This window comes from Columba livia, chromosome Z (genome assembly GCF_036013475.1).
Source record: "Columba livia isolate bColLiv1 breed racing homer chromosome Z, bColLiv1.pat.W.v2, whole genome shotgun sequence".
Classification (NCBI taxonomy): domain Eukaryota; kingdom Metazoa; phylum Chordata; class Aves; order Columbiformes; family Columbidae; genus Columba; species Columba livia.
The window spans coordinates 14,778,550-14,791,160 of NC_088642.1; positions in this window are offsets into that span (position 1 = coordinate 14,778,550).

Below are 12,611 nucleotides of genomic sequence, written 5' to 3' on the forward strand. Positions count from 1 at the left end.
ATGATATATTAAAAAGGAAAAGAAATCTTGACAGTTTGTTACCCAATATTCAAGATAAATGAAATCTCTTTTCACAAAGTACTTTCAGCACTAAGCTTATCAGATCACTACCGCTGAACGCTTGCAAGAATGAAGGCCTCCGGCTACAAAGCAAAGTGTTTCCTGAAGTGATTAATGTCAGTCTGAGAGGAGAGAAGACAGTGTAGTGCTTAAAATTAGAATAGAAAATAACAAAATTAAGCTCAGTTAGTTGCACTGAAGCCAATGACAACGAACTTATGAGATACTCTGAAGAGAATAACAGTATGTTATACCACTGAAAAACTAGAACCTGGAAAGCTAACCATGTATACTGACATGGTAAGAAAACATTGTATTCTTACGCTATTGCTCTAGACAAACAAACAAACAAACAAAATTGCTTACCTGAAGTTATCTGCTGTACATGCAGGGAGCTATAACCAAGAATCAGCAGCCTACACCCCTGGTGGTACTAGGCTCAAATTCTTATGTGATGCCCTCAATTTCTTCTTTGAGGACTTTAAAAAGAAAAGGAGGATTTGCCTCTCATGACTATAAATAGGGTTCGTATACTGAAACTCCTTTAACAGGAGGTCCCTTTTAACTCCTGGCTCATCAGTCAGCCCATACTATGATTCAAGTCATGGCAAAGCATCCCACTGTGCTCTCTCAGGGACTGTATAGTTATATCAGTATGCGGTATTGCACAGTAACAGGACAACTGACCTAGATTCTTAAGAAAATTCACCAACTTTGCTTCAGCCTTCCCATCTGACTTTAGAGAAGATCTTTCAGGGCTGTATTTCAGTTCCTTTTATTTAAAGTGATGATTTAACTCGATTTTGCCTTCACTCAGTATAGCTTATATGTTGGGAGCTGAGCCTGGACACCTTCTAACATTTGGTTAATCACCATGTACTACAACAAATCTCAAAAGCTGCCTGATGTTTGTAGGAGTAAATATTGATCTTTCACTGCCACCATCTACATAGTTTGCCAAACAGACCCAGGGCTCCTGACAGTCCCTGAAACAAGATATTGTAATTCATCAGTAAAATAAAGCAGTTTTATTTTAACCATATATTCTGATGCTAATTTCCAAAGTTACATCATCATCAAGAAGAGAGTCACTACGCTAGCATTTTATTTTGGATGAGAAACACACTTCTGAAACCAGCCTCCTGATCGTTCCCACTACCAAATCAAAACTGATTTGCACTGCAGGTGGTCTCAGAGCATAAATGCAGATTCCTTTTGGATGAAGGAATAAGTTCAGCCCCTACGGAGTTCCTTAAACCCATATGACTACAGCAATTCAACCATCACGGTGTGACCAGTAAGTTTCTTAGTGCATACAAAGCCTAAGCCACTCTAAGTTTCTCTGCTGGTATCACTCTGGAGCAGGACTAGTGCAGCAGAACCTCACATTGTCACCCCAACACATCCCTCTGACACATTTGGCCCCACACCTCCCAGATCTAACAACCCTATGGGCAGCCTCAAGACCAGAGGGAGCCCACCATCTCATCCCACATGTCCACATTGCCATGCCAGGTAGTTCTTGACTGACTAGAAGACCCTGTTGCTAGGAACTACACAGAGTCTTCATGCAATGACATGAGACAAACAAACTTTGCAAGAGGGAAACACAACAGAGATATACAGCAGCAAACTAGCTTTATCTAGTAGGTCTGTGGGGTCCTAGATGAATGTTTGTCCAACAAGAATTACTTTTGATTTCTTTAAAGACTTTCCATCAGTTACCTCCATGTTTGGACAAAAAATTCATACAAAAAAATTCAGGTTTTTGAAGTAGAAACCTCTAAGTGAACATGCCTGGACTCTAAGGAAAATTAGACTAATAAATCTGACAAAATTTTTGCCTTCTTAAATCTAACAATACTTTGCAATCACACAAGCCTTTTGTGCAGAGTTATCTAAGCATCCAGGTTATTTCAAGACTATGAAAACTTCTGAATGTCAAAACTCAGTTTATTTCTCTGTGAAATTGGAGAAAACAAGCCTTATTTTTATATTCTTGGTAAACTCACTATCCTCTGACAGACCTTGGTTCAGCACGCAGCAATTGGGATAGGCAGGAGTGTGTTCAAACCCCCAGGTTTCAGCCTTCAGTAATCTCAAGTGCCGAACGTACAAACTTTCAGAAATAAATAGGTTTTGCTTACCTTAAGAGCTAAGAGTTTTATTGCAATCCTTTAAACAGGTGCTAGTAAATAATTAAAAAAACAAACAACAAACAGGAACACATACACATGTACACAAAACCACCACTACCACCAGCAACAACCTTTTCCTTGGTTATGAAGTGCTGCTGGGAGCAATACCCATGTTCTGCTCTCTGTTTTTAAAAGAAAATTGGAAAACTGGAGGAGAGGCAGCAAAGAATCACAAAAGTAATTAGAAAAAGAGGTACAACTGTGAACAGCTCTATTGGGGTGAGTAGTACTGGGTGCTAGGACTTTTTTTATCTAGTGGGAAAAGGCACAGCAAGAAGCAATAGCTAAAAGGTGAAACCAGATATACTTAAAAGAGTCTAACCAAGTGATTTGCTAAATTCTGGAGCAAGGTATTAAAAGAAGAGTAGATTCTCCTCTACCCATGCTTTTGAATCAAGCCTGAATGCCTTTCTAAAGTGAATTCTGATAGATATTCACCCCAGCCAAACACCAGCATGCAAGTAAAATTCAGTGGCCTGAGTGGGATTAGCTTAGAAATCCAGTGATCTGTCCCAAACTCCGCAGAACTGTGACTGACACCAACTAAATTAGAAGCAGAATCAGGCTGCATAAGTTCATTAACTTAGTGAAAAGAGATCTAATGAATAAGTAACTCCACAAACACCCAGCACAATTATTTCTATTTGCACCCTCAAAGGCTCCTCACTCCAGCTGCTTGTCAGGCAGACGAAGCCTGTCATTCACTCCTTTGTAACTCTAGCCATTGTCCAAAAACCCTTTTCTTCTGTGGAGAAACCCGTTATCTTGTTCTTATGGAGAAATCTTTAAGAGCCAAGAGAGGGAAAGGGAGCCTTTAGCTCAAAACAAAGGGAAATAGAGCTGCTGTCAGCAGGAGGCTAACAAGCAAATGACAATTTCTATCTCCAGGGTCTGAGCACAATCTCTGCAGGCAGTGTCAAGCCCTGTGTCAGCTCACTGCCCTGCCAGCTTTCCACAATGGGTCAGGATGTCTGCTTGGGAGGATTAAACCTTCCTCCTCCAGGAAACCGCCTCGGCCAGCTCCCAGGCACAAGGTTCCCTGGCAGGGGCTGTTCAGCATGGTACCCCTGCACACCACTGAGGCTGGCAGCCTAAATAACAGCGAGTTATAGCCCTGTTGAAACAAGCAAGTACCAACAATGGCAGAAGTGGAGCATGAGGACATGCTATGTGGACTCTGTTAATCATTTAATGTTCTGTATTAATAGTCATTATATGGTAAAATAATGTAAGGTCTGTGCCAGATAAAAATATGACTTGAATTTGCACAGCATATTACAACTCCAGCAAAGAGCAGGGAGTTGGATGGCTGCACTAAGGCAACTCATGTAGCATCAGAAGTCGAGACAACTGCAGGGGGCTCTTTCTCTAAGCTTTCTAGGCAACTCCTCATGATTGACTGCGAAGAGATGGAGAAATAATTTCTCTGCAAAGCAGCTCTATTAAATTTATCTCAGCAAAGGCCAGAAGGAATCTTCTCCCATTCAAAACATAGGAAATTTTGGGGGGGGGGAAAAAAAAAAAAAAGAAAAAAAAGAAAAATATCTAACTTAATTATAAGATGGAAAAATTACACAGGAAGCAATTCTAACACATGGACCCTCCTGTGCCATATGGATGCCCATTTATAACACAAGGCAATGATCACAGAATGAGCTATGAGGTAAGTCTTATTTACTGCATATAAAATGCTGTTCTAGATGCAGCTTGCACACTGTGATAATACATTGCTGGGGAGTCATCTCCAGTGCATAAAGCTACTGATTTCAAGGGAGACACTGATTTTGCCCAACTTATGTAAGGAGGAACCTCCCATTAACTTCTGAGTGGATTACAAGCTTTTGTATTCAGACCTCAAATAGGGGTGGGGGGAAAGAAAAAAGAAGGGCAAAAAAAGCCATTTAGAGATGATACAGTCAAATCCATCAAAGTGAACCAAGCAAGAGTCGGTCCTTTACGTGTTTCAACAAATGTACTCTTTATTTTTAAATGGTCTTTTAAGGCAAGCTTCATAGTCATTCTTTTATACTTGTAATTCACTTTCTGCCTCTGCAAGACAGGAAGTAAAAGAATAGCCCGTTTTGTGATAAGGGCATCTAAAAGAGTAAAAAGTGTTCTTTTTTATGGAACTGACCTCTTAATGAGTAAAAACAAAAAGATCATTTATTATAAATGATCCTCTGCCAACAGCCCCCATGCCTGTTACCAATTTCAAACACTTTATGTTGCCCCTCCAGAAAGGCTTTGTACTCTTTCCCACTCATTAGAAGATGGTTATTGTAAATAACACTTCCAGCATTAATATTAAATATGGAAAAAAAAAAAAAAAAAAGTTCAAACCAGGCTACATCTGTAAGGCAAAATGACAAAAGCCAGAAAATTCATAAGTTAAATCCAGTCCTTAGCTCTTACTGTTATGAAAACAAACACGTGGGAGTTAGTGAAGTGCCCAGGGTCAGCACAAAGTGTGCACTTCCTGGCTTTTGTTAGATGGTGTCAAAACATCCACCTGACTTAAACACCAGATTTGCTGGGTTTAAAAATGGCCTTGCGCACAGGGAAGAGGGAGAGACCCACTTGTCCCTTTATGGCTCTCCCAGCTTCAGGAGTTGTGGCACATGGCCCTGCTGCTTGGACAGACTCTAGGGATGGAGAGCACGTCCTAGTGGTGACCCACATCCTCATAGGGCAGACACCTCCCAGCACATGCACTGAGGGGTGTCACCTGATTAGTGGTCTCATTTGTTTTGTTTGTCTTTATGGAAAAAAGTCAAGAGCTTTAGTGCAGTCATGCCAAAATTGCCCTCTTCTTCACCTCATGCACATCATGAGCTCTTTCGCATGGGTGGTGGGTGTACAGGCTGCGTTTGAAGGACCATGGTTCTAGAGTGCCCAAGGGAGAAGCGGCTTGATGGGATGGAAAGGTTGCCAGGACCTGCGGCAATCATGCACCTCTGTAGATGTCCCAGTGCCACACAAAGGGACAAAATCTCCCATTCTTCCCTAGGAGGAGGGACTTGGGCAGCACCATGCATCCCTGTGGGCTCCAGCCAGCTAGGGGCACCCGCCTGGCCCTGCAACAGCCCTGGCAAACATGCCTGTAGCTCAAGGAGGCAAACAGAGGGTGAAAGGCCTAAAAAATGTTAATTTCACTCTAAAAAAGTCAAATTACTTTGCTGAACACTGACTTGACAGTCAATATTGTATCAGATTTTCCCAGTAGGCAAAAAGACAAAACTGGAAGGGGTTGGGAGGGCTGGAGGGGAGCTTGTCTAGAAATATTTTTGCGTTTGTAGGTGTAGTTTTTCTTGTTCTGCTCATATGGATGTTACATGCATAAAAGTGGTGGATTCTGGTACTTCCCTGTAGATCAAGAAGGTGTCAGCTAGTCACTGCATTGCTCATGGGAAGGGAGGAAAAATATCTTGGTCTGAATCTTTTTATTTTAAACAATGTGCCAGGAAAAACAGTTGCAGTATCTTAACTAGTGTCTTATTTAAACTAGGAGCAGTTGAGGGAATTGAGGCTGGTCAGCCTGGAGAAAAGGAGGCTGAGGGGAGACATTATCACTTTCTACAACTACCTTAAAGGAGGTTGTAGCAATGGAAGCTGTTGGTCTCTTCTCCCAAGCACCAAGTGGTAGGACAAGATGAAATGGCCTCAAGTTGCACCAGGGGAGGTTTGCATTGGATATTAGGAAAAAGATTTTAATGGAAGGGGTTGTCAGGCATTGGAAGAGGCTGCCCAGGGAAGTGGTGGAGTCACCATCTCTAGAGGTGTTTAAAAGGCTTTCAGATGAAGATCTTAGGGACATGGGTTAGTGCCAGAGTTAGGTTAGGTTATGGTTGGACTCGATTATCCTGAGGGTCTCTTCCACCCGAAATGATTCTGTGATTCTATGATTCTAATTAGATGTCTTTAAACCTGTTATCATTAAAAACACACTGTATGTAGTTCTATTTGTACTAGTTCTTGTCAGTTTAAGTTAAATTGAAGAGGCTGAATGAAGCTAGGCTCAGACTGTCGGTGCAGCTTTTTGGACCAGTTCAGTTAACACACACCTCCTACCTAACCCAGTGCTGGTCTCATCTAGAATATCCTTGGGACACAATAAATATTTAATTATATGGCAAATATTTTATCTGCCTTAGGAGGCTGACAGGAATACAGGTGGTCAGCTGAGCACAAGCTGAGAGAAAACAGGTGAGTCAACCCCATACTGAAGTGTTAATTTATTATTCCATGATGCCCAGTCTTTGAAGGAATACATCTTTTATAACCTAAGAGAATAAGGAGGAGGCTGCTTATGCAATTAAATGTTCCCAGCTTCTAATTATAAGGAGAGTAATTGCAGTGTCATTTATAGAGATCTTAATAATTTATTTCATTTTCAGGACAGGTACCTTTGTGCTGTATAATTTTTATTCATATGCCAAACAAAACAGGAGACTTCTTTTTTGTTTGCACTACGCATTTTCCGTCACTTTAACCCCTTATTTAAAGGCATGATTTGGAAACTTTCAAGCTGGGGGAAAAAACGACAATAACAAAAAACACCAAACACCAACAAAGAACCCCACCAAAACACAACAGCCACAACTTTGAACAACTTTGAAAGTGACAAAATGGAATAATTGGCATTTTTTGACATTTTTGTTCTGTGGGGTGTTTTTTTTTCCTTACCCAACCTATTATTCTCTGAAACAATGGAAACTTATGGCTTCTTCAGCTGTCATTTACCCATTACACTGGTGCTTTTCAGCAAAAATAAATAAATAAAACAATAATTCTTTCAGAAAACCACTAAAACACCATAACTGTTTACTCATAGCTTGGAGCCTTTTTTTTGGTACTTTAGGTGAAAAAATGTAAAGTCTGCTCTACGTTACGCTAAAAAGTCTTAATTAGAGATGATATAATCTAAGCGCACACTACATCAAAGCTGAGACTTCAATTAATTCCAGAGTCATTTATTTAAATGCAAGTTTCTCAATGGCAAACTACCACTGAAGATCCTCAAGAGGAACATGGAGGCAAGGAGGGGAATTCCATTATTCCCTCCCTCCAACCTCCTCTCCTGGGCACAGAACCAACACCAAAAAAAAAATAAAACAGTCACCAAATATAGCACAATGGGCTTTTTACTTCTTAATTACCTTTAAAATTCCCAGCCAAGCACAGAGACCCCACACACGCTTTCTATGCTACGTATTAGCACCGGTTCAGCTGAGTGATGAACCTCAGAAAATAAAAGCTTCATAATGGAGCCGCTGACACAGCAAAGAGCAGCCCCGCACAACGAGATGGTTTCAGACCGGCCGGCTCACTCGATCATTTCGGGGAGAGGCGTTTCTCCCTTTGAAAGCCTGCCTTTTGTGTTGCTCACACTCCTCGCAGGCTGCTCCCTGCCAGACTGTTTGCTGTTCTTCGGAGGCTTCTGCTGCTTCCTACATCAGATGGAATTTACCTTCATGTAATTATTTGTTCTGGGAGCTTTGATCTCCACTTCCCTTGTAACTGCAATGTAGTCACACTTTGAACTACAAGAAAGTACCAATTTAAGGCTCTTGCTGCAAACATCATAATGGTTAATCCTAACAAAAAGGTGTTAATTGGTCTCCTGGTGATTCTAAGCCGCAGTCACAATAGGTTCTTATATTTGTTTACCACCGCTGTATTTCCTCCTCATCCCAGTAAAAGTGCATTAGATCTGATAACCTTTTAGGCAGGCTTCTCGTTTTTCAGCTCACATTACTATTTAGGGTGAAACCAAATAGCTACCGATGTCGGAGGAGCGGTTCTGGCCCGACCCGATGTGATTACAGAATGATAGCATCACAACGAGCCGTCTGAGGCTGTGTACACGCGGGTAAGAAGTAAAAACTTAGATGACTCCAAAACTCTTTCTGAAGCACAATAGAGCCTCTGTACGAGATGAAAGCTGTTTCTTCATATAATACATTCACTTGAACCTTTGGCCTTAACAGAGATTTTACAGAGCTGGGGAGGAGCATTATTCTGTTTCGTTTTTGGATCCATCTCCTGCTCAGCAGTCCAAGAAATTTAAACTGAAGAAAATGCTTATGCTCAAATAGCTCAAACTAATGAAAATTGTTCATCATTCTGTACTGAACTGTTTGGGTTTCAAGAGCTTTTTTATTGCTAAATGGGTCGTTTTTATAAAAAAACCCTGACAGAAAACACCTTCCCAAGCACAAAACCAAACTATAGTCCCTACTCATTGAGGCAAGGCCATGTATTTACTTGTCTATATGGAACATGGTGTACTTTCCAATCCCAAACATACTGTGATACTGTGATACTTGGTGTGCAAACACGTCTGTGGAATTAACCAATGGAAAATTAGGTTTACGTGCTTTTTGTTTTACACAAATAGGTTCCTTACTTTTAACATAACCACTAAATTCTGGTCACAGTCAGATACACCGTATCCGTTTCTCAAAAAAAAAAAAAAAAATGGAAGTGACATATTTGAGTATTTGAGTGAAGACACTGGAAATTATTTTGTCAGACCCTCGGGCTGTTTCTCAGTGCAAAGACAAAAGAACTGTAATTTCAGTGCTCAGCTTGCATATTCCTGGAGTGCAGAGGAGTCGGCTGTTCAACAAAAGATTACTCAGAAGATAAACATGGAAATGGCGTAGGACATCAACATCCCACCATGCTCTTCCGACCTCCTAGTGACATTTCAGCAGTCTCAATGATGAGCAAACTGCCAGATCTCCCTCCCACTTTCCCGTCTGTTATTCTCGCAGGCAATTAAAATATTTTTGTTTACTTCTACTAGGCCAGCCCTTCCCACTGACCAGCTCTCCCGAGGTGAGGTTTCCTGTTGTTCTCTTCCTGTGATTAGAGCGCTTCAGAGTCAAACACTTCAAAAGTCCTGCTGAAAACACAAGGAAAGCCCCGCCTGACTGAGGACAACTCTTGAACCCTGACTGAACTCCCCGTTCCTCCTGCTGGATAGGGCTGCAAATTTACCGCACCACGATTGCTGTCAAGGTACATCCGTGCAAAAAGTGCTCTTGAAGACCCTTGCAAGTCTCCCCACGGAGCGACATGCTCTTCCCAAGAATGGCCTTTCTTCCCCCCGCCAAGGATTACCCTTCCTCTCTCTCCCCCAGAGAAGGAAAACAGATCTGTATTTCCCAAATTATCTCTGTAGACAGTCCATGCTACACAATACCTCCTTGGTGCTCTCCTGCATTCAAAATACCTCTAAGCCTGTTGATGAGCAGACAAAGTTATATTGTCACAACTGACTTCAAACTGCTTCATAATCATGGGAATTCAGAAAGGGAATACGAGAGAGGAAGTCGTGTCCAGCAGACTTGATGGGAACAGGGTGACCTATGTGCAGGATCCAGGCTGGGGAAAAGGCAATGTTTTTTCTTGCTCAGTTGCAAGCATGGAGCTTGCTCCCCTGGTGCTCTACATATCCAAGCCAGGAGCACTTAGTGATGCTTTTCTATCAGTAAAGGCTCGAGTGAGTTGCTACACACATGGCACGCACACTCAAGTGCAAGCTCCTGTCACGGAGTTAAGGCAAGATGGCAGCCCTGAAATGAACGTTTTTCTTTTTCACGTTTGTTTTGCATGACTTCCTACAATCTCCTGAACACAAGCCAGGCCTTTGGCAGCTGCAAGCCACGGTCTGAGGCACTGATGAATTTATTTTGCAAAATATCTGCAGTATTGTTATTTCATCACAACGCTCCCTGTGAGCAAGGGGAAGGGGCAAATGATCCATCTGTTTTCCCAGAGATGTTACAGTTTAGAGCCTATGCATTTCAAATCTGGTGAAGTTGACAGTCACTCCGAAAACATTTCTGTTCTCACAGTTAAAACTTGAATCTGTGCCTTCTTTTTCTGGCTCCTATAGGTTGTTTTGTTCTCTGCTTTTTGTTGTTGTTTGGGGTTTTTTTAATCTACTGCCATTAGATAACTAAAAATTACATGGGATTTTTTTTACGTGACAGTTGTTGGTATTTTTGTTTCTTTTATTCGTGTGTGTCTTATTTCTACTAAATAACTTTGAAATGAAAAAGCTTTTAGAACAAACTATGCAATATCATCCCAGTTCTCCTGTTCCCAGGACATTTACAGCCCCACCTCCCAAGGAAAACAGGGGGCTTTACAACAGCAACTTGATACAATAAATCTAATCATAACCCAAAATCACACTTGAAAGTTGCATTTCAGGATTAAGTAGGTTTAGCAATGGGTCTTGGTGTTAAAAGAGAGTAAAAATATTGCTATGACAGATGACAAGCCAAAGTTTAAAAACTTTGGTTTCAAAGTGCAGTTCTTAGCAGGGAGGACAGGTCCCTACTGTATCTTACATAAACATCCCCTTGCAAGTTAAGTGTCTTCAAAAAGAGTCTTTTGTCACCTGGGCACTTCATGGTATGTGCTTGAAGCCTGCAGCTCATATTACAGCATGAACATGCAAGGAGGGGAATTAAAATTACATGGTTACCTGGAGTGGTGTGGAAGAGACCGAGACAAATTTTCTGCTGTTAAAACTATCAAAGTCAAAGTCAGCAGAGAATTTCAGTCATGTCTGGGGCTTGGGACTGAGGCGCTCTGGTAGCGATGTCTCATCCTCAGTTTCTTTGCTTGATTTACCCTACTTGATAAAAGGAGTCCAAAGGAATCATATGTTTCATGGCTGCCTGTGGCATAGTAAAGAACTTAACAGCCTTTAGTATGTTCATCCTCCCAGGACATGTACAAAGGTAGGAATTTGAGGCAGGAAACTAAGGCTCAGGGAGAGTAAACAATAGTTTAGTGTCACTCACAAAGGTTGTGGGAAAACAATCCGTGGGGGGGGTCTGTTCAGCATCAAATACACACTTGAATCAGACCCTATTCTCATGCTTATTTGCAGGACTTTCTGTTTTAACCAGCACTGATGGCTTCTTTGTAGAAAAACATTTTTCCTAACCATAGTTTTAATTACTGATGTGTCACATTCTAAGTCAATCTGTAGCAAAACTCCTGATCAAAGTCAGCAGTAAACAAGGGCATAACCCATTATGAAGGTGGCAGCAATGCATCCAGATTCCTTGCAGTGCTGCTGCACTACATGTCTCTAAGACATTATAGTGACAGGCATAGCAGATACCTCAGGAAACTATTCCTCTGTGATCTTCTAGTCACTGTTCCACTCCTCAACTGAAGGAGCAATGCTGCTTACCAAACCACACCTTCTGAAAGAGTAGTAACATAGCTAAGTTACTAAATCTTAAAAAACAGTCATCTAGTGTTCATGTTTTCAGGGAGACAGGCACAGAAATCTGTTATATCTGCCACTGAAAATCTCTAAGAACAGGCTTTCTCCTTTCAAGAGTCCTGGTACATCCAGCTGCCAGTGTAAGAATTCATCTTCTCTGAAAAAGCACAAATGAAAAGGATGGAGCTGGGAGTGTGGGCCTACACCATTACAGTAAATTACAACAAATCTCTGAAAATTAAATTATAATTGGATTAGTTCTGATTGACATACTTTATCCATTCTGTGAAAGCCTGTGTCTTGTGCTGTGGCTATTAGTCTTCACACTGTTATTTCAAAATAAGGAAAGAAACTCTACTTTATTCTAGAGGTAGCAACCAGTGCAAGGCTGGATATAGTCTGCATAGACAATGCTTGCAAAATCTCCAATTCGATATAAGGGGTAGGCCACGAGTGGCCTTATTTTCCAACATGTGATCCTTTCCATAATACACGCTTTTCCCTCCGTACCTCCTACACTTCACATTGTTCTGATATCCTCTACATCTTTTTATCATTATCACCTCCCCATCTTTTTATACACATCTTTCCCATGTCCCTTCTCCCTTTGTTGCAATGTCCTTGGTTTACTGAATTTTCCTACACACTACCATAGATCTCAAATACTGGTCACACTCAGACTGCAGTCAACCTACCTCACCTACACCCCCACTGCAGCACGCCAGGGTCCCCCTACTTCCCTACCTAGGTCACACCATAATCTCCTCAGTTTCTCCCCACATCCCCTGCCTCTTGCAGTGACAGTCTCAGGTATCTCTCTCTGTCTCCTGTGCTCCCTACAGCATCTTCCAGATCCTGCCCTACTATCCTCCTGCAACCCCAACCACAGTTCCACAATGACATTTCCCGAGGAGCAGTGTGTGTGCACCATAGCTGGTGTGGAGCCACCCAGGCACTAGCTGGTGCTCATGTGGCAATAGGCCCAGCCACCCAGGAGTGCATGAATGGGAACAAGGTGTGCACCAACAAGCCTGCCAGCTGCTGCCTGTCAGGCAACCAGTGTGACATGCTGCCTACCAGATGCCTGGTGGGTCTGA